Below are 21,091 nucleotides of genomic sequence, written 5' to 3' on the forward strand. Positions count from 1 at the left end.
ATATATTAATAAGCCAAATGCAATCTTTAGTTTTAAATCTGCAAAAATCTACTTTAATGACTACATATACCTCATTTTCATTACGCAGTGTTTCAAAACAAAGAGGGAATCCTTTCTTTTACAAAGAGCCATTCCTGTGTTGTAAGGCCGTAGACAGCAGAGGATGAAGGGTAATTTTCTTCTGCATGGATTTTTGGTAATTTTCTTCTGCTTCTCTATTCTGTGTAATTTTTAAAGATGTGCTATAGTTTGAAGTTGAATATAAAAATCAGTTTCACCACCTAGTTACATGCAACTCATGTATCTTGCTTTTGATTTCTTGCATACGTCTTCGATACATTATTCTGTGTAAACTCTTGATATTCACATGAGTTTACGGTCTCTTTGATGTAACAGTGTGGCCACTTAAGCATTGCTGATCATGAGTTATTCTGATAAGGACTGCTGATTGGCTTCGATTTTCATTTCTCACTTGCTTACATGGTTAACCAGCTGTTAGTAGGTCAAAGAACTCCCCGATGATTTGATTTGGTGGCATCTCAAGCTAGTACAAGTGACAGTGTGATTCAATTATGACCAATGGTACATAACAGAATTGAACTTTGGGGCATCTGGAAAGGTTCACAGAATTCTTAGCACTTTTGGACCTTTCCTGTTGACTGGAATGCACTTTTGTCTGTACCTGAATCCACTATTTGAGCTACTGAATTGGAAAGATGTATTGAGACAGGTCAAATAAGATATTCTAACCTCTAACTCTTGTTGACTACTCATATTGGTGAAATAAACACAGATGGCTCATTAAGTGAAAGAAATCAGTTGTTAAGCCATGGTTTTTTATTTGTTCCTTTAAATATTCTTTGGAGTAGACAACACCACATTTCTACTTAATTAAGGAAAATATTTTTTTTATACTCCACAAGATGGTTTTGTTTTTTTCTTGTCTTTACACTAATTATGTCATGAATTCATGGGGAATAGGTTTCAGCATCTCGTATTGCTTCTCATAAAGTGTGCATATATTGTCGGAGCAGGCTGACACTTCAGTGGATCACTGATATCAGTCATTTTTGCTCTCCCCAACCATTTTCTTCACGTGTTTTAGAAAATAACCTTAGCTTTCAGAGTGCTTAGTATGTTTAACATATTGAATGTCAAGACAACAATCTCACTCGTTTTAAAAAATATTTTTTATTAACTCAAGAATTTCATGCGGTGTATTTTAATTAGTTTCATCTGGCTCCTGAACTTTTCCCAAATCTTCCTCCACCAGCCTTGACCAACTAACTTTATGTTTTTTTTCTCTTGACCCATCAAGTCCAGCTTCTGTGGGTTGACTACTTATGAGTTTGAGAACTGCCTTGGAGTGTGGTGATATGTCAGGTGTCAAACCATTAAACAAGTCTGAACATCCCTCTCCTAGCAACAATCAAATGTTAATAGCTCTTTATCTAAGGGTTGGTTTTTTTCTCCCCTCGCCTCCTGCATTTGGGATTTTTTTTGTGATTTGATCTTGTGTAGGCCTTGTGTATGATGTCACAGTCACTGTGAGTACATATGTGCATGTGCCCTATTGGGTCTGGAATATACTGTTTCCTTGAAGTCATCTTCCATCTCTGGCTCTTACAATCATCACACCCAACCAAAATGATCCCTAAGCCTTGAGGGGAGGGGTGTGACATAGCTGTGCCATTTAGGGCTGAATGCTCTGAAGTCTTTTATTCTATATACATTGATCAGTTGTGGATCTCTGTACTAATTGACATGTACTACAAGAAGAAGCTTCTCTAATTAGGGCTGAGCAATGCACTTATGTATGAATATAGCAAAAATCATTAAGAGTCATTTTATTGCTATGCCCATTTAGCAGAATAAATAGTAGCAGGCTTTCCCCTAGTATCCCTGCCCAATATAGACACAGATTCTTGTCTTCATTGACAATGTCAGGTATGGGTTCCATCTCACAGAGTACATCTTAAAATCAATCAAAAAGTGGGTGGCTACTCTCATAGCATTCATGTCACGTTTGCGCCAATGGGCATATCATGTCGGGGAGGTTGTTCTTGTAGCTCACAGTGTTCATAGCTGAGTAAGACTGATGATTGCCTTTCTCATCTGGTAGCATGCATATCACTTACAAGTGGTGTGAAGGCTATCCAGTAGGAATGAAGTTTCCAGATCATTAACAACTTGATTTTTCTATGTTGTATGACAAGTATGTTGTGTCTTCACCAATAGGGTGTTTCCATCAAGTCCTGGAACGAAAAACTGCAACACCTTGTAAAGTTTGGGAGTCTATGGGACCTGATTGTCCAACAACTCAAAACTCTTATCTTGTTTGTTTGTATCAGTGACGTTCTGGAAAACATTTGCAGGATAATTCTTTTTAATAGATCCATCCATTTGATGTCTACATTATCACTTTTCTTATAGATTTACTTATATGTGGCCAAAGAGGGAATTCTAGTAAGAGGTTTAGAGAACATATATCAATTTCTTTTTATTCCCTTTGTCATTTTGGTTAATTTACTGGAAGATGGAAGTCCTGGTTGAAGATTTGTTTATATGTCTTATATATATAAACTAAAGAAAATCCTATTATAGTTGGAAACTGTTGAAATAATGTATGTGAAAGACATTCTTATGCTTGCTTAGATCATTTCCTTTCTTTATTTCTTTAATGAACTTCTCTTGGTTTGTCCTGTCCTCTTACAATAAGATCTGAAGAATCACCCTTCTTGTGGGCAGACACATTCTATGCTACATTTGTTATTTTGACCTTCATGAACAATTATGCATAGCAATTCTCTGAGGTGCCCTCTGCATTCTCTGAAGCTATAATATGCAGTACTTTTCTATAAGAGGCACTTTTGATTATTAGCTTCACTGAAAGTAATAGGCAGGCAGATTTGTGGTGCTGTTTGTTTCTATGTGTATTCAAGTTTGCATTGCCACTTCGTAATGCTCCTTGTTATTCATAAGCTGATTAGATAGAGTATAGAAACCAAATGGAAAATGACACAATTTATTGGCTTTACAGAGCATATTATAAAAATATTATAACCAATAAAAATTGTTCAGAATTAATAGGACATAAAGCATTTCCCCCATAATATAAAATCATTGATGGAATTGGATCGTATCTGGATAGCAATGAAACATCCTGTTAGCTTTCAATTGTAATCCCGAATAGCAGCTTTTACTCTCATATTCTGTCTGCCTGTCTCTCTTTCTGTTTCTCTCTCTCTGTCTCTCTGTCTCTCTGTCTCTCTCTCAGTTAAGTAGATACCCGCAGGGTTTTGGACCAAGACATAATCTAATTGACTGAACATTAAATGTACTATATTATAATAATTGTGCATATTTGTATTTTAATATGCACACAAAACTATTCTGAAAGACAAAACTCAAATTCAAAACAGAAAGCTTAAATTGCAACAGAAGGAAGAATATTAGTTTGGCTACGAATATAAAATGTTATCTATTTTCTTGTTTTTTTTATGTGATGTCCTGTTCTTTCACCTTTACAATGTTGGTTTGGAGCATTTAATGCTATGAAGTGTTACAATGAGATGTTGAGGCATTTTATCCCTTCTTTATTAGAATTGAGAATATTTGTCTACAACTAAATACTTAAAGAACTCTGTGCTTAATGTTCTGCTCCTAACTGTAACAGTGCATCATTGTGGCACCTCCATTAGCTTGTTCAATATTCCAGAGACTGCTGTGCCTGGCAGCTGGAGAACACTAGGACAACAAACTGTGAGGACTAGTTTTCATCCATATATGTACTGACATCTTAAATGCTAATTAATGAACAATGAACTCATGACTCATTCAAATCTGAGACAAGGTGATTTTTTTTTTTCTGTCTCAATTTAGATCTCCTAGAAAGCCAGCTATACTTTCAGTGTTCGGGGGTGGGGGGACTTAAAAAATGGATTGACACTTGGAGAAAAAAATTTAAAATTTTTGCTTACATGTGTATGTCATGTGTGTCTGGGTGCCTTCAGAGACCAGAAAAGGGCATCAGAGATCCTAGAGCTAGAGTTAAAGATAGCTTTTAATCTGCCGAATATGGGTACAAGGAATTGAACCTGGGTCCTCTATAAGAGCAGTAAGCACTCTTAGATGCTGAGCCATTGTCTCTAGCCCCAGAGAAAGAATTCTTAGAAGACATTATATTTGTTTGTTATAATAGGAAAATCCACAAATGTTTTCTAGACTTGCTAAGAGAAAAGTGGATATGTTTGATGGCCATATGGACACTTTGCTAATTTGCCTGTCATGTGCTATTTATGTAGGTTAAGGACCAGGATTCACTAATCTCATCAAAGAAGTTTAAGACAATTTCTTTATGTTAGTTCTGAACAATGCACTTTATGCTCAACACCTGTACATCTGTGATCTATTAATAAACAATGTTCAATGACCAAGAAGTTCTGTAATCACTCACTTAAGTCATATAAAATACTTCATGACAGTATGCTTTGATAACAAGAAACTTATTTCCTTCCTATTTTGGAGTTGGAGAAAATGACTTTTCAGGAAAATCATCATGTAGATACACACTGTTGCTGAAGCACAGTGTGGTAAATCCATATTCTGCAACATGTCCTCAGTAATATGTGTTTAATGGCAAAAGAGATTTCTTAGACTTCTTTGTGTAATTGTGGTTGTATGGAAGTTATCTTTGAAACTGAATCCGTAGGTGTACTGATGTGTTTGTGGGGAAAATAAGTTATTATATATCTTATTAAATTATAAACAGTTTTTTTCTGGCAATGGTTTGTGCTGTAGAGTCTTTTTATCTTCTTTCTTTTTTTGTGTGTGGAAGACTGTAAAGAGGTCTGATTTGTCAGGAATATAGATTTTTGTCTAGTTAAAGGTCAGGTGCTGAGCAATTGATTTGATTGCTGAGACATTGGGTCATTAAGTTGCCTAAAATAACCTTGTTGCAAACGTTCACTGTTGAGCTCATCTGGGCTCTGTACTCAGAGCTTCTATTAGGGTCTCTGAGAAATGCATTTGAAACAAAAAACAAAATGCAAGAAGATATGTCTATATCACAGAAACAGAAAATTTGTAACTGGAGCTCTTTTTGATTTCAGAATAAAAAGACTTTTTAAGGTCTGGGATTTTATTTGAGATTTCCCCTTTTTTCATATTCAAAACTGTAGCAACTCTGAGAAATGAGTGACAGGTCTGTGTCTATAAAATATTGCCCAGAAGGATTGGACTTCATGGAGTGCAGAAGTGTGAGTTTGTAAAATGAATGAGAATGCTGAGTGCATAGAGGGAGTCAGGGATTCGATAGGTAAACCAATGTCAAACTCGTCCTTCTTCAGAATATTGCTTTGAAAAGGTCTTTCTGATTTTATTCTATAGAATTCAAAGTAAGCTGAAATAAAACCACTATAAGGAAGATCACTGGACTTGGAGTTCAAGGTCTCAGTTATGTTTGCTCAACCTTTAACCTAGTATAGTCAGTGAACTCCTATGAGGATACTCCACTTTCCTATGTAAAATATGGAAATTTGAGCCAATGCTCTCCAAGTTGTAAGGTTCTATGTCATATAATCTATCTATGTATCATTCAATTATTATCATCCTATGTTTCAGTCTATCTATCTATCTATCTATCTATCTATCTATCTATCTATCTATCTAGCTAGCTAGCTATCTAGCTATCTAGCTATCTATCTACATACCTATCCATATATAAAAAAATATATATACATATATAGAAAATATATACATAATACACAATGCATATAATATATATCTACACACATATATAATTTGATCCAATTTGCAATGGAAAGCATAGAAAATTAAAATACTGTTTTAAGTACTATTTTGAATTATTCTATTTTAGCTAACACTGACCAAATTCATAAATCAGCTAAAGCACAGAGTCTCTCTTCATTATTGTTGCGAGTGACTTTCATTTATGATTCTTTTTCAAAATTTTGAAGGAGAATTTTTGAATGTGTTTCCACATATATCACACTTGGAAAAATCATTTAATTTTTAACATTGCCATTAAGTTTCAAGAGATTCCATTTTATGTCTAACAATATAGTTTATTTTTTCTGAGTTCCTTTAAATGTTCACTTTTGTCTGTCTCTATTCACACTACATATCAGTCCACATATTTTAGCTTCTTACGTTTTATGGTCTTGTTCAGGAAAAATGAGTCTAGAATTGCTCTAAATAGCTTTTATAGAGCAGTAATTAAAAAAATTTTAGTGTTCCCAATTTTTTTTTTCTGATATGGCCTTATTTGTTAACTTGCAGAACCTGATCAGAAAGTACTTTTGATATAATAATGTGAGGATATTTTTTTCAGTGTTAGGGAATAAATCTAGGGTCATGTGCATGGTAGGAAAAGACTTTACTACTAAATTTCATCCCTGGCCCAACTTCTAGAGAGTTTATAGTTCCTGAGAATGACTGTCAGGTGTCAGGTAATTTTACTATCTACGTCAAAGCATTTTGTTAACTCAGGCATTTCCCTGTAAATCAGTCATCTTAAGCTGTTAATGTGCTCCATGTTTGTCTATGTTCAAAATGGGGTAAACTGTCTCTGTCTGCCTGTCTGTCTACCCATCCATTTTTCTATTTACCTTCTGTGCACTGTATTCTTACTATGCATGAATTAAAGTACAAGAGAAAAGTCGTTTAAAACATTGACATGTGGTTCATGGAGAGGGAAGAAGAAGAGGAGGAGGAAGAGGAAAGAGGAAAGAAGGCAGATGCTGATGCTGTCTCTTGCTCTTTGAGGTTGCTGTTGTGCAAATGTCAGAGGGCTGTACTTATACGGAATTGTGAAAACTCAACTAATACAGTTGAAGTGGTGGAAAGATAATAGATGTGGAACAAATAAATATAGGATTAGACAGAAATGGACTCACCCAAGCATCATCTTTTAGAGCATTTTGTGTTCTATTGGAAAAAAATGGAAGTTTTACAGGATTAATTGTCAGAGGTATGACACCTATAAGCTCTTCACCTTAATGCACACAGTTTTTTGTTTCTTATATGACCTAGTCTTTGTCTTTGATTCATTATAAATTGTTTGCTTTTAGGCAATACTTTCTTATTTTCTTAATCTTTAAGATATTTCAGAGGTTTGTGCTCGCTTCAGCAGCACATATACTAAGATATTTCAGAGGTTCTTATTTTATAAGCCTGTTGTGAGTATTAAATGAATATGGCATCTTTAAATGGTTTGGCACAACATGGATTATTATTGCAAGTGTATTTGTTATCAGTATCATTGTTTTTTTTTAGTTACTGATAACTTTGACTGAACCACAGCCCTGAAAAAACAGGAACTACTGTGAATCCTTATATTTTATTGACTTTATTTTGATAGAGTAGGAACAGTATTACCTTGAATCATGTGTGGAAGTCAAAGGGAAACTTACAGGAGTTAATTCTTTCTTCCACTATGTGTGTCCCAGAAATTGAACTCACTTTGTTAGGATCAACAACAAGCACCTTTACCCACTGAGCCATCTTTTTTTAAACCTTTGATTAATTAATAATAGATGTTATCTTCTCATTTGTTTTATGCTCTTTTCCACTCTGCTTTTGATGTTGATTGTTCATACACACTCTTTATTGTTCACAATAATTTCCTTGAAAGGAATCTTTTTTTTTTTAAATTTTAATTTATTTTGCAATACAGTTCAGTTCTACATATCAGCCACGGATTCCCTTGTTCTCCCCCCTTCCATCCCCCTCACCTTCCCCCCAACCCCCCCCCCCCCATTCCCATCTACTCCAGGGCAAAGCCTTCTCCACAGCCACAGACTGAGGTCAACCTGGTAGACTCAGTCCAGGTAGATCTAGTCCCCTCCTCCCAGGCCAAGCCAAACAATCCTGCATAGGATCCAGGTTTCAAACAGCCAACTCATGCAATGAGCACAAGATCTGGTCCCACTGCCTGGATGCCTCCCAAACAGATCAAGCCAATCAACTGTCTCACCCATTCAGAGGGCCTGATCCAGTGGGGACCCCTCAGCCATTGGTTCATAGTTCATGTGTTTCCATTCATTTGGCTATTTGTCCCTGTGCTTTATCCAACCTTGGTCTCAACAATTCTCACTCATATAAACCCTCCTCTTTCTCGCTAATTGGACTCCCAGAGATCCACCCAGGGCCTTGTCATGGATCTCTGCATCCAGATCCCTCAGTAGTTGGATGAGGTTTCTAGCACATCAATTAGGGTGTTTGGCCATCCCATCACCAGAGTAGGTCAGTTCGGGCTGTCTCTCGACCATTGCCGGCAGTCTGTTGTGTGGGTATCTTTGTGGATTTCTGTGGGCCTCTCTAGCACTTTGCTTCTTCCTATTCTCATGTGGTCTTCATTTACCATGTAATGAAAGGCGAGGGTCGAGGGAAAGAGAGCTTGGGGGAGCGGGAGATCCCAGCTGGATCAACAACAGAGAGAGAGAACAAGGAATAGGAGACCTTGAAAGGAATCTTACTCCATTATCGTTGCTAAAACAAAACACCTTAGAGTGACTAATTTGTAAATAATCCAAATGTATCTCTTACAGCTCTGAAGAGTGGTAAGTACTGGATCAAAATGATTTGGTGTCTAGTGAGACTCCAGTCTTTCTAAGATGGTGCTTTTTGGTGTATCCTCTGTAGATGGCAAGCGCTGTGTTTTATATGGTAGAAGGGAAGGAAGAGTAAAACCAGGAAACATGGTTCTGCCTTCAACTTCCTTTATAGGAGCAGTAATCTCACTCATTGACACGTTCATGATTAAATCACTTCCTCAAAGGCCTCACCTCATAGCATAAGGCCTTATTTGTTATTAGAGTCTAACTTAAGAATTTTGGAGAGACAGTACTATGATTCAAACAAGTCCTGAAAAAATAGATGCTGGAAAAGTGATTACTAATTCAACAATGTTAGGAAACCTTCTGGGGAGGTATTTAAATCAAGAGATCTCTGTCCTCACTCATGAATGGCTTAATCTCTTTTTAAAAAGTTTAAAAAAGTATGCTGTTTCATTGTTTCCTTTCCACCTTATGCCACTGTGATCATAGTGTTACTTCTTCCTTGAGAATGTAACAAAGGAACTATGCTGGAAGTAGAGACTTCATTCCCAGCCTTCAGAAATGTGAGACAATATCTTAATGTGCTTTACAAGTTATACATTCTTAGTTACTCTGCCTAGCATCATAGCTGGTCTAAGATAAACACACATTGAAACCATAACAAATGGCCTTGTAGTACTTATCATTCAATATTGTTCTGGATGATTATCACATAAAGTCCCAATAAAACGTAATTTCATGTAAGCAGAAATGCTGTGTTTGGTGAATTCATATATATTCTTCATGTATGTGCCCAGCAGACTGAAGTTTATGATGCTCCACTCATAAGATCCAGTGTGATGATATTAGGAGTTGGGGTCTTTAGAAAAGTTGAACTATCATTAGGCAGATATGTAGATGTAACCAACGGTCTTATTAAATAAGAAACACAGAGCTGATTCAGAGAAGAAAGCCAAGAGGTCAGAGCTAAGAGCCTCACCCTTCCTGATTCAGGGATCCTCTTCAGCCAAGAGAGCTCTCTGAAAAAGGGGACCTACTTCCTGTGTGTGTCTTTATATAGTCTAGCTGTTCTGCCTTCTCATTGGTTGTAAACCCAAACATGTGACTGCCTCGTCACTGCCTGAATGTACCGCCCTCCAGGTCCTTAAAGGCGTGCGCCACCGCCGCCACGCACTTGCTATGGCTCTCATAGCTCTGACCCCCAGACAACTTTATTTATTAACATACAATTAAAATCACATTTCAGTACAAGTAAAATACCACCACAAGCTCCTCCCCTAGGAGTAGGGGGCTAGCACGTTTTTTTGTTCTCGCAGTTGTGGGAGAAAACTTTTCAGTCTTAAGTATTGCAATTTGATTTTATTAATGCCGATAATTGATGCAATTGGAATCACATATAGGAAATTTGTTACTAGTCTATGGTGTGTCATCTGAAATTATTTTGTCAATAGCATTTACAAAAACCATGAAAATAGGGACATCCATGTTTAGCCATTTTATTTTCAGTTAAGGACCATAAACTCATTGTAGTTACCATTACTCCCTCAAAAAGCTTGCCTTTAAAATGTGTATTTGTTGTTGTTTGTTTTAGTGACATGATCTTATGATGAAACTCATGCTGGCCTAGAAATCACTATTGTAGTTCAGGCTGGTCTGAAACTTAAAGACTTTCCTCTGTTTAAGCCTCCTAAGTGTTGCTACCACAGACCTGCACCAACATGATTCGATTTCTAAAATGTTTTTAATATCTAAATTTACCACCACAGAAATGTATTATTCTGACAACTATTCTTGTGAAAGAGTCTGCATGTGAATATACTATATAATACACCGTCAACTTGCTATTTTGGGAGGTCTTTGGGTAGGCTGGCTGCCCTCATGTGTACAGTTTATCTTGTGTACTTTTATTTTAGTTGAGTGTCTTAAATTACCACTCTCAAACACTTTGGAGGGTCTATCATAAGCCTGAGTCTCCTGGCTCCAAAAGCTATGTCCTTTATGATATAAGTACTCTAGGGAAATCCAACAGCTATTTCATTTTATCTGTGATACTGAAGCAGAGAACACTGGAAATCTTATGATGGCATCTCGCCTGGGAAGAGCAAAACAAATTTAAAACAAAAACTATATTAAGTAATTTTTGACTTAAATTTCAGATATTAAAAAAATCTTTGGCTAAAATATTAATGTCTAAAGGGGAACTTTGTTGCTCTAGACATCTTGGGAATAATATTATGTGAAAGTATGTTCTCTTTTTCTTCTTTTTTTTATAATTTAATTTAATTTTACATATCAGCCATGGATTCCCCATCTCATCCAATGACTGAGGGAAGCTGATGCAAAGATCCATGGTCAGGCCCCAGGTGGAGCTCCAGGAGTCCAATTGGCGAGAAAGAGGAGGGATTGTATGAGCGAGAATTGTTGAGACCAAGGTTGGAAAAAGCACAGGGACAAATAGCCAAACTAATGGAAACACATGAACTATGAACCAATGGCTGAGGAGCCCCCAACTGGATCAGGCCCTCTGGATAAGTGAGACAGTTGATTAGCTTGAACTGTTTGGGAGGCACCCAGGCAGTGGCACCGGGACATGTCCTTAGTGCATGAGCTGGCTGTTTAGAACCTGGGGCCTATGCAGGGACATTTCACTCAGCCTGGGAGGAGGGGACTGGACCTGCCTGGAATGAATCTACCAAGTTGAGCTGAATCCCAAGGGGAGTCTTTGCCCTGGAGGAGATGGGAATGGGGGGTGGGCTGGGGGGAAGGTGGGAGGGGGGCAGTGGGAGGGGGAAAGTTTGTTCTCTTATCCCTTTTTCTATTTTTTTTATGAGCATATGTAATATCATTCAAGGTAAAAGATAGGGAAATAATCAACAGATTTCTGGATTATTATGTAAAAGATGTCAAGGAGAAAACAATAGAAGGGAAATAGCTGTGGATATAAAAGGGCAATGTAAATGGTTCTTGGGATTAATTTTTTTCTTTACATAACTATCAGTTTCAAAATGCAGGTTGTGATATTGTACTACAGTTCTTTAAGAAAATATCATTTTGGAATCTGGCTATGAAGTACATGTTTTTTCATATTTTTTTCTTAAATTTATGTTTCTTAAAATACAAATTCCTTTGGCCTTCACACACATGTAACTAACTGTACCCATATGAACACACTCTCTCTATCTCTCTCTCTCTCTCTCTCTCTCTCTCACACACACACACACACACACACACACACACACACACAGTTGGCATGCAAGTGTACAGTCATTACACAATAAGAAAAGAGAATTTAAAATGATAAAAAATACAAAGGAAGAAAATATTTGCAAAGCATTTATCTGATATAAATAATAGACTTTCATCCAGAACGTTCAAAAACTTTTATACCTTGTTAACAAATATGAAAATAATCCAATCAAAATATGAGCAAAATATTTCAATAGGTTCTACCTAAGAAGAGCTTTAAGCTGGGAAGCATAGTACATATCTTTAATCCCCAGCATTTGGACAGCAGAGGCAAGTGGATCTCTATGAGTTTGAGGCCAGTCTGATCTACATAGTGAGTTCCAGGTCAGCAAAGGCTACATAGTAAAACCCTGTTCCCACTCCACAAAAAAAAAAAAAGGCATACATAGTGATCACCTGTTTTCTTCTTCCACTTATGTGAAATGTGTAAAACAACCAAAATATTCAAATTGAAAGTGGACTGAGTGGTAGTGATGGATAAGAGAGATTGGCAGTAAATGTACATGAGTATTGGGCAGTGAATATGCTGTATGACTGATTTATAGAAATGACTTTGAAAATTTTACCACATATGACAAATTCACCAAAAAGTCATACACAATTATGCATTTGTAATGCTATTTCCAAACAATATTGACAATTCTGTTCTGCACATTAACAATGTTAAACCTATCGTAGTTTCCATTCTTTAAAATATTGGTTACTTAGTTATTTTCTGTCTCATAATTGGCTTCTTAGTTCAAATATGTATGCAGAAATTTAGCATAACTGGTATCTTCATAATGGGTAGATGATGGACTAAATCTACTTTCTTTAGTGTAGGTGATTAAAACAAGACAAGAATTAAAAATATTAACTCTATCATTTTTATAGCTTGTAAAGTATTTTATTGGGTATGTTTTCCATATTGTCTTTATTCATCAGTTGATTGGCAAATGTGTTGTTTTTGTTAATAAAGTTAATAATGCTGCAATGAACATGGATGTACAGATATTCCTTGAAGATACTGATTTAGTTTCCTTAGGATATAACCAATAGTAGGGCTTGCTATGACATATTTGATTTTTAATTGTTTAAAGACCCTTCAAACTTTATCCCATGGTGGTTGTACATTCTGACAATGTGGATGGAAAAGGTGGTCAGTATGTTAACTGAAATAAGGTGGACATAGAAAGAGAGGTATCACTTGATGTCAATTATATGTGCTTTCTAAAAATGGTGCTTTCATGGGAGGTAAGGGTAGTGTGGTAGTAACCACTGACTGAGGAGTAGAGCAGTTTCTAGAAAGGAACAAAAAGTTCTGATGTATTGTTTATTTTGCTGGAGGGTGACCATAAAGAACACTAATGGCCTATTTCAAAAGCTAGAAGAAAATATTTTATGAAACAAACTTAATGCGTTCACTATGTAAAGATAAAGAATAATACACATTTCAGGTTTAAGTACAGGTATTTAAAAAGAGAGAGAGGATGAAAATTAAAGAGAAACTTCAGAGACAGGGACAATACATACTGAAGTTATGGATGCAAATTTTCAAGATGGTGAGTCATGCTTAGATGTATTTACAGTAGATGTATATATTATATGATTTTTGTGCTCAGAAGAAATTATATATTAATGTATATTTGTAACATGTAAACTATATATGCACAAGTATGTATATACATACAGATACCTATGCATATTTTATATATAATTTTGTGGCTAGGAGAAATTATTTTATATATTTTTATCATAAGGAATAAATGTTTGAGAAGATAAGTATGTTTATCTTGATCTAAACTTTATATAATGCATGTATGTGTTGAAGTATTTCATGTTTCTTCATTAAAATGTTCATGAATGTTATTATGGATGTTCAAAGTAAATTTAAATTAAGGAAAAAATTAAGAAAATCCGAGTTAAATAGAATCATTTAGACATTCCACACACACATACATGCATTTTCCTTATCATTTAAAAAAGTAAAAAATATCTTATTTGAATTATATTAAAAATTATTTAAATGCCTCACAGTACCAAAGTACTGTGTGTATATTACTTAAATAGTCTTTCCTTAGAACTCTGGATTGTGTGTTGAATTAATATTTCCCTGTTAATTTCTGATTCTGTTCCTTTGGGTTCTCTTTTGGGTCACATAAAGGTTAGGTAGCTTCTAATTTTTCATCTTACCTGAGTATGCCAAGGCATTTTATTTTCAAAACAAAATTCTGTATATGAATGGATTTTGCTTAAAATGATTATTTCAGTTCCATTCTTTTTCTTGGTAACTCATTCATTTTTACATCAGAACACTACTGCTTTGTTGTACACAGCCACCACAGTCTGTCAATTTATATTTATAAAATTTAAGCAATTATTGGAATACATGCTGGATGCTTCCATGTTTTCCCAATAAGAATAATGCTTCTGTGAAGCTGTATGTTCATGCTTTTAAAGTCATTTGGGAAAATATCTAAAAGTAAAATTGCTAATACTATATTTAGCTTTGTCAGGCAGTTGTCTAAATTTTTATACAATTTTGCATTTCCACTATCAGTGATTGTGAGTTTTTGCTCAGCCATATCTTCTCCAATATTTGTTGTCAGTGTTTTGGATTTTTACCATAGGTGTGTAAGGGTATCCAACTGCTGTTTTAAGTTATAAGAAAATTTTATGATGACATGAATTGGACTATCTTTGCTGTTAATTATCTATTTGCATATTTTTGGTGAGGTATCTGTTCAGCTCTTTGAGTCATTTGTTTTTTAGGCTATTATTGTTGAGTTTTGAGAATCTTTTTACAAATGTGATATTTTCCAGATATAAGTTTTGCAAATACTTTCTTCTGTGGTTTATTTTTTTCATCTTGTTGTCAGTATCTTTGGAAGAGAAAGTTTCATTTTAATGAAGTCCAATTTAACATTATTTTTCCTTTAGGAAGTGTGCTTTTGGTGATGAATCAAGAATGTAGTTTTCATCTGTGGAGGCCCACAGAGATTCCATAGTGTGGCCTTATTATTCCATCTTGACTCAAGGTCAGAGAGTCCAAACTTGTTTTGCCCAGTAAGGCTGCATAATAGGATGTTTTGGCCAAAGGCGTGGTTACCAGGTGCTGTGGGATGGTCTGTACGTCAAATGTGTTGCTGATTGGTCAATGAATAAATCGCTGATTGGTCAGTGGCCAGGCAGGAAGTATAGGCGGGACTAACAGAGAGGAGAATTGAGAGAACAGGTAGCTGGGTGAGGGAGACACTGCCAGCCGCCATCAGGACAAGGAAGATGTAAAGTACCGGTAAGCCACAAGCCACGTGGCAAGGTATAGATTAATAGAAATGGATTAATTTAAGCTGTAAGAACAGTTAGCAAGAAGCCTGCCACGGCCATACAGTTCGTAACCAATATAAGTCTCTGTGTTTACTTGGTTGGGTCTGACGGCTGTGGGACTGGCAGGTGAGAGAGATTTGTCCTGACTGTGGGCCAGGCAGGAAAACTCAAGCTACAACCAGGTGTCTATACTTCAAGACCTAATTACAGGATGGCTTACCATAAGGCCTGGCTACTAGATGTTTTGAAAATTAAGGAAGTGTTTACACATGTTTGTACTTTGTGCCTTGAACCATGGTGTTCTTGAGAGGGGAAGTCTTCTGCCTCTCCCCTTGCTGGTGTATAAAGAGCCCATGAGGCAACTGCGGTATTGACTCAGAGCCCTCCTGAACCTATTCTGTGTCTCTCTATTTTTCATATCTATTATTTCTCAGTCCACACTCCCCTATACCAAGGACTGTACGAAGGTTGGGTTGGATTCAGCATTTTCAAACCCAAAGTCACCTAGATTTTCTTACTATTCTCATTCATTTATACACTTTCATGTTTAACATTGAGAGTTCTGATTCCTTTTGTATTTATTTTTGTGAATGGAGAAAAATCAGTGTCCATGTTCTTCTATTTTGGTGAACATGTCCAATTATGTTGTTCCAGAACATTCTTGAAAGGATATCATTTTTTCATTAAATTATCTTATATTTGTTCCCTTGTTAAAGACCAATTAATTTATTTGAAGGCTCTTTTTCTACACTCTCTACTCATGCCCCCCTTTGTTTTTGCTAATCCCATTTTGATTTTTGTAGCTTTTATAGTTGTTTCAGTTTTCCTAGTTGGTTCTCTTTCATTATTTTATGGGTCATATGGATATTGTGTCACTTCATTTAATTTTAAAATACATTTACTGCTATACACAATATGATATTCTGGGATTTTAATAGCGATCACAATGAATCTGTACATCAATTTTGGAAGATCTGAAGTCCTAATGATAGCAAGCTTTTCTGTATGTGCAAATGGACCCTTTTCCCATTTATTTAGAAGCTTGAATCCACTTACCAAAACTGAACATGTAACTCCACATATGGATCTTGTACATTTTTCATTAGATTTATACTTATATATTTAAATTTGAGTTGTAACTAAAATGGAGTTGTTCTGAATTTCAAATTCCAAATATTCATTGCAAATATATTATTATATATCTGCTTGGTATTTCTAGGTGTTTTTATGTTTGCTAATTCCTTTAGATTTTCTGTAAAAATATCACATTACTTGAGAACAAAAGCAACTTGGTTGCTTTTTCAAACTGTGTGTCTTTTTCTTTTTATATTAGCTAGTACATTTGGTATGATGTGAAAAAGAAATGTTGAAGGGAAGACTATTCCTTGCTAGTGATCTTGTTCTTAATTTTTTTGTGGTAAAGCATCTGGTTTCTCACAAATTAAATGTAGACTTTTGCTAAATATTTATCTGGTTGAAGAAGTTGCACTTTATTCTTAGCTTGCTCAGAGTTTGTTTTTATCATGAAGGGTTGTTGAATTTTGTCAAACATCCCTATATATTACTACGATCATATGATTACTATTTTTTGGGGGGGTTCATCTTTTTTTTATTTTTTATTTTGCAATACAATTCAGTTGTACATATCAGCCACGGATTCCCTTGTTCTCCCCCCTCCCGCCCCCCTCACCTTCCCCCCAACCGACCCCCCATTCCCACCTCCTCCAGGGCAAAGCCTTCCCCGCGGACTGAGATCAATCTGATAGATTCATTCCAGGCAGGTCCAGTCCCCTCCTCCCAGGCCGAGCCAAGCGACCCTGCATAGGCCCAGGTTTCAAACAGCCAACTCATGCACTGAGCACAGGACCCGGTCCCACTGCCTGGATGCCTCCCAAAGAGATCAAACCAATCAACTGTCTCACCCATTCAGAGGGCCTGATCCAGTTGGGGACCCCTCAGCCATTGGTTCATAGTTCATGTGTTTCCATTCGTTTGGCTATTTGTCCCTGTGCTTTATCCAACCTTGGTCTCAACAATTCTTGCTCATATAAACCCTCCTCTTTCTCACTAATTGGACTCCCAGAGCTCCACCTGGGGCCTAGCCATGGATCTCTGCATCCAGATCCCTCAGTCGTTGGATGGGGTTTCTAGCACGACCATTAGGATGTTTGGCCATCCCATCACCAGAGTAGGTCAGTTCGGGCTGTCTCTCCACCATTGCCAGCAGTCTGTTGTGGGGGTATCTTTGTGGATTTCTGTGGGCCTCTCTAGCAATTTGCTTCTTCCTATTCTCATGTGGTCTTCATTTACCATGGTCTCCTGTTCCTTGTTCTCCCTCTCTGTTGTTGATCCAGCTGGGATCTCCCGCTCCCCCAAGCTCTCTTTCCCTCGACCCTCGCCCTTCATTACCCCCACTCATGTCCAAGCTGTTTATGTAGATCTCTTCCATTTCTCCATCATTGGGCGATCCTCGTGTCTTTCTTGGGGTCCTGTTTTCCAAGTAGCCTCCCTGGTGATGTTAGTAGCAGTCCAGTCATCCTTGTTCCACATCTAGTATCCTCCTATGAGTGAGTACATACCATGTTTGTCTTTCTGAGTCTGGGTTACCTCACTCAGGATGATTTTTTCTAGATCCATCCATTTGCCTGCAAACCTCATGATGTCATTGGTTTTTACTATTTTTAGCTCATTGACGTGATGTATTTTTATTAATTTATTTTTTGTTTTGATATAAGCTTGCATAACTCGAATAATGCAGTCATAGTATATATACATTTTTATTACAATTTTGAATTTAATAATATTTTGCTGAATATTTATTTATATATGTTCATGAGGATTTCTTTCCATGTGATATACTTTGTTTTGATATTAGGGCATAAAAATGACCTGTATGCTTTTAAAACCACTATTTAAAAAATTAAATTAAAATATAATTACTTTTTCCTTCCTTTTCCTCCCTCCAGCATTTCCCATATCCCCTCCTTCCAGCCCTTCCATGTTTTTCCCCTCACCTCTTTTCAAATTGATGGCTTCATTTTTATACTTATTGTTATACATAAATATATAAATCGAAACTACTGAATCTGTTTAGTGTGACTTGTATGTCTATGATTTCAGGGTTGTACAATTTGTAATGAACAAACAATGGGGGTGGCATTCATGAGAGAGATGATTTTCCTCTCACTCAGCAGTCATTAGTTTCCTGTATACTTTAAACTATCATATGTAGAGGAGAGAAATCAAAGAACTAAAGGCACACATTAGGTTTTGTTTTTAATTTTTATTTTATTTAAAATTTTTTTTTTCATTTTATAAAGCAATCACAGTTCCCCCTCCCTCCCCTCTTCCTGCTCTCTCCACTTTCCTCTATCCCACCCCCTATCCACTCCTCAGAGAGAGGGTAAGGTCTCCCATGGGGAGTCAACAAAATCTGGCATATCAAGTTGAGGCAAGACCAACCCCCTCCCCTTCCTCCCATCATCAAGACTGAGCAATTACAGGGAAAGGGTCCCCAAAAGCCAGTTCATGAACTAGGGATAAATCCTGGTCCCACTGCCAGGGGCCCCACTAACTGCCCAAAACACATAACTGTTGTCCACATTCGGATGGTCTAGTTTGGTCCCATGTCAGTCCAGAGTCCATGAGCTCCCACTAGCCCGAATCAGCTGTCTCTGTGGTTTTCCACAGATTTTGACTCTTCTTGCTCTGTAGATGAAATTCTAAATGGTCCTATTAAATAAGAAACACAGAGCCAAATACAGAGTTAAAAACCCAAGCCTTTAGCTTACCACTTGCTGCTGTCGCTTCCCCAGAGAGAGAGACCTTTTTCCTGTGTGACTGTCTTTTTATTGTTTTTCTGTTCTGCCTTCTCATTGGCTCTAAATCTATGATTTCCTCGTGACTGCCTGACTATACAAACTTCCAGGTCTCTGTGGTTGGTACCGGGATTAAAGGTTTGGTCACCATGCTTGGCTGTGTCCTTGACCACACAGAGACTCTGCCTGCCATGTGATCGGATTAAGGGCGTTTGCCACTACCACTGGACTTCTGCTAAATGGCTTGCTTTTAGCTCTGATCCCCAGGCAACTTTATTAATTAACATACAAATAAAATCACATTTCAGAACAATTCAAATATCACCATATTGCTCCTATAATCTCTCCTCCCTTTCTTCAACTGGACTCCAGAAGCTCATCCCAGTGCTTAGCTGTGGATCTCTGTATCTGTTTCCATCAGTTCAATGATGACAATTAGGGAAGTCATGAATCTGATTACAGGGGAATGCCAGTTCAGACACTCTCTCCACTATTGCTTGGAGTCTTAGATGGGGTCATCCTTGTGGGTTCCTGGGAATTTCCCTAGCAATGGTTTCTCCCTAATCCCATAATGGCTCCCTCTATCAATATATCTCTTTCATTGCTCTCATTCTCTATCCCTCCCCCAACTTGACCATCCCATTCCTTCATGTTCTCATCTGCCCCCTCACAAACTCCCAGTTTACCAAGGAGATCTTATCTATTTCCCCTTCTTAGGCGATCCATGCATGTCTCTCTTAGGGTCCTCCTTGTTACTTAGATTCTCTGGGGTTGTGGTTTGTAGCCTTATTATCCTTTACCTTACAACTAATATCTACTTATGAGTGAGTACATACCATGTTGGTCTTTCTGGGTCTGAGTTACCTGACTCAGTATGTTTTTTTCTAGTTCCATCCATTTGCCTGCAAATTTCATGATGTCATTGATTTTACCGCTGAGTAGTACTCCATTGTGTAAATGTACCACATTTTCTTTATCCATTCTTCCACTGAGGGGCATCAACTTGTTTCCAGGTTCTGGCTATTGTGAATAATGCTGTGAACTGTGGTGATATATTGTGTCCCCCAATATATTGTGCACCTTAATAAACTTATCTGGGGTCAGAGAACAGAACAGCCACTAGATAAACATAGAGGTCAGAAAATGGTGGCACACACATCTTTAATCCTAACATTCTGGAGGCAGAGATCCATCTTGATCTCTGTGAGTTCAAAGCCACACTGGAAATAGCCAGGCATGGTGACACATGCCTTTAATCCCAGGAAGTGATGGCAGGAAGCAGAAAGGCATACAAGGCGTGAAAACTAGGAACTAGAGCCTGGTTAAGCTTTTAGGCTTTTAGTAGAAATTCAGTGGAGATTCATTCTGGATGAGGACTCAGAGGCTTCCAGTCTCAGGAAACAGGATCAGCTGAGGAACTGGCAAGGTGAGGTGGCTGTGGCTTGTTCTGCTTCTCTGATCTTCCAGCATTCACCCCAATAACTGGCACCAGGTTTGTTTTTATTAATAAGACCTTCTAAGATTCATGCTATAGTGAACACAGTTGAGCAAGTGTCCTTGTGGTATGATTGAGTGTCTTTTGGGTATATGCTCAAGAGTGGAATTGCTGGGTCTTGAGGTAGATTGATTCCCAGTTCTCTGAGAAACCACCATATTGATTTCCAAAGTGGCTGTATAAGTTTGCGTTCCCACCAACAGTGGAGGAGTGTTCCCCTTGCTCCGCATCCTGTCCAACATAAACTATCTTCAGTGTTTATAACCTTAGCCATTCTGACAGATGTAAGATGGTATCTCAAAGTCATTTTGATTTGCATTTCCCTGATCATTAAGGATGTTGAGCAATTCCTTAAATATCTTTTGGCCATTTGAGATTCTTCAGTTGAGAATTCTCTGTTTAGATCTGTACCCCATTTTTTAATTGGATTATTTGGTATTTTGATGTATAGTTTCTTGAGTTCTTTATATATTTTGGAGATCAGCCCTCTGCCAGATGCAGGGTTGGTGAAGACCTTTTTTCATTCTGTAGGCTGTCATTTTGTCTTATTTACTGTGTCCTTTGCCTTACAGAAGCTTCTCAGTTTCAGGAGGTCCCATTTATTAATTGTTGATCTCAGTGTCTGTGCTACTGGCGTTATATTAGGA

Source organism: Peromyscus californicus, unplaced genomic scaffold, assembly GCF_007827085.1.
Source record: "Peromyscus californicus insignis strain IS unplaced genomic scaffold, ASM782708v3 Scaffold_10__1_contigs__length_136768540, whole genome shotgun sequence".
Taxonomy (NCBI): Eukaryota; Metazoa; Chordata; class Mammalia; order Rodentia; family Cricetidae; genus Peromyscus; species Peromyscus californicus.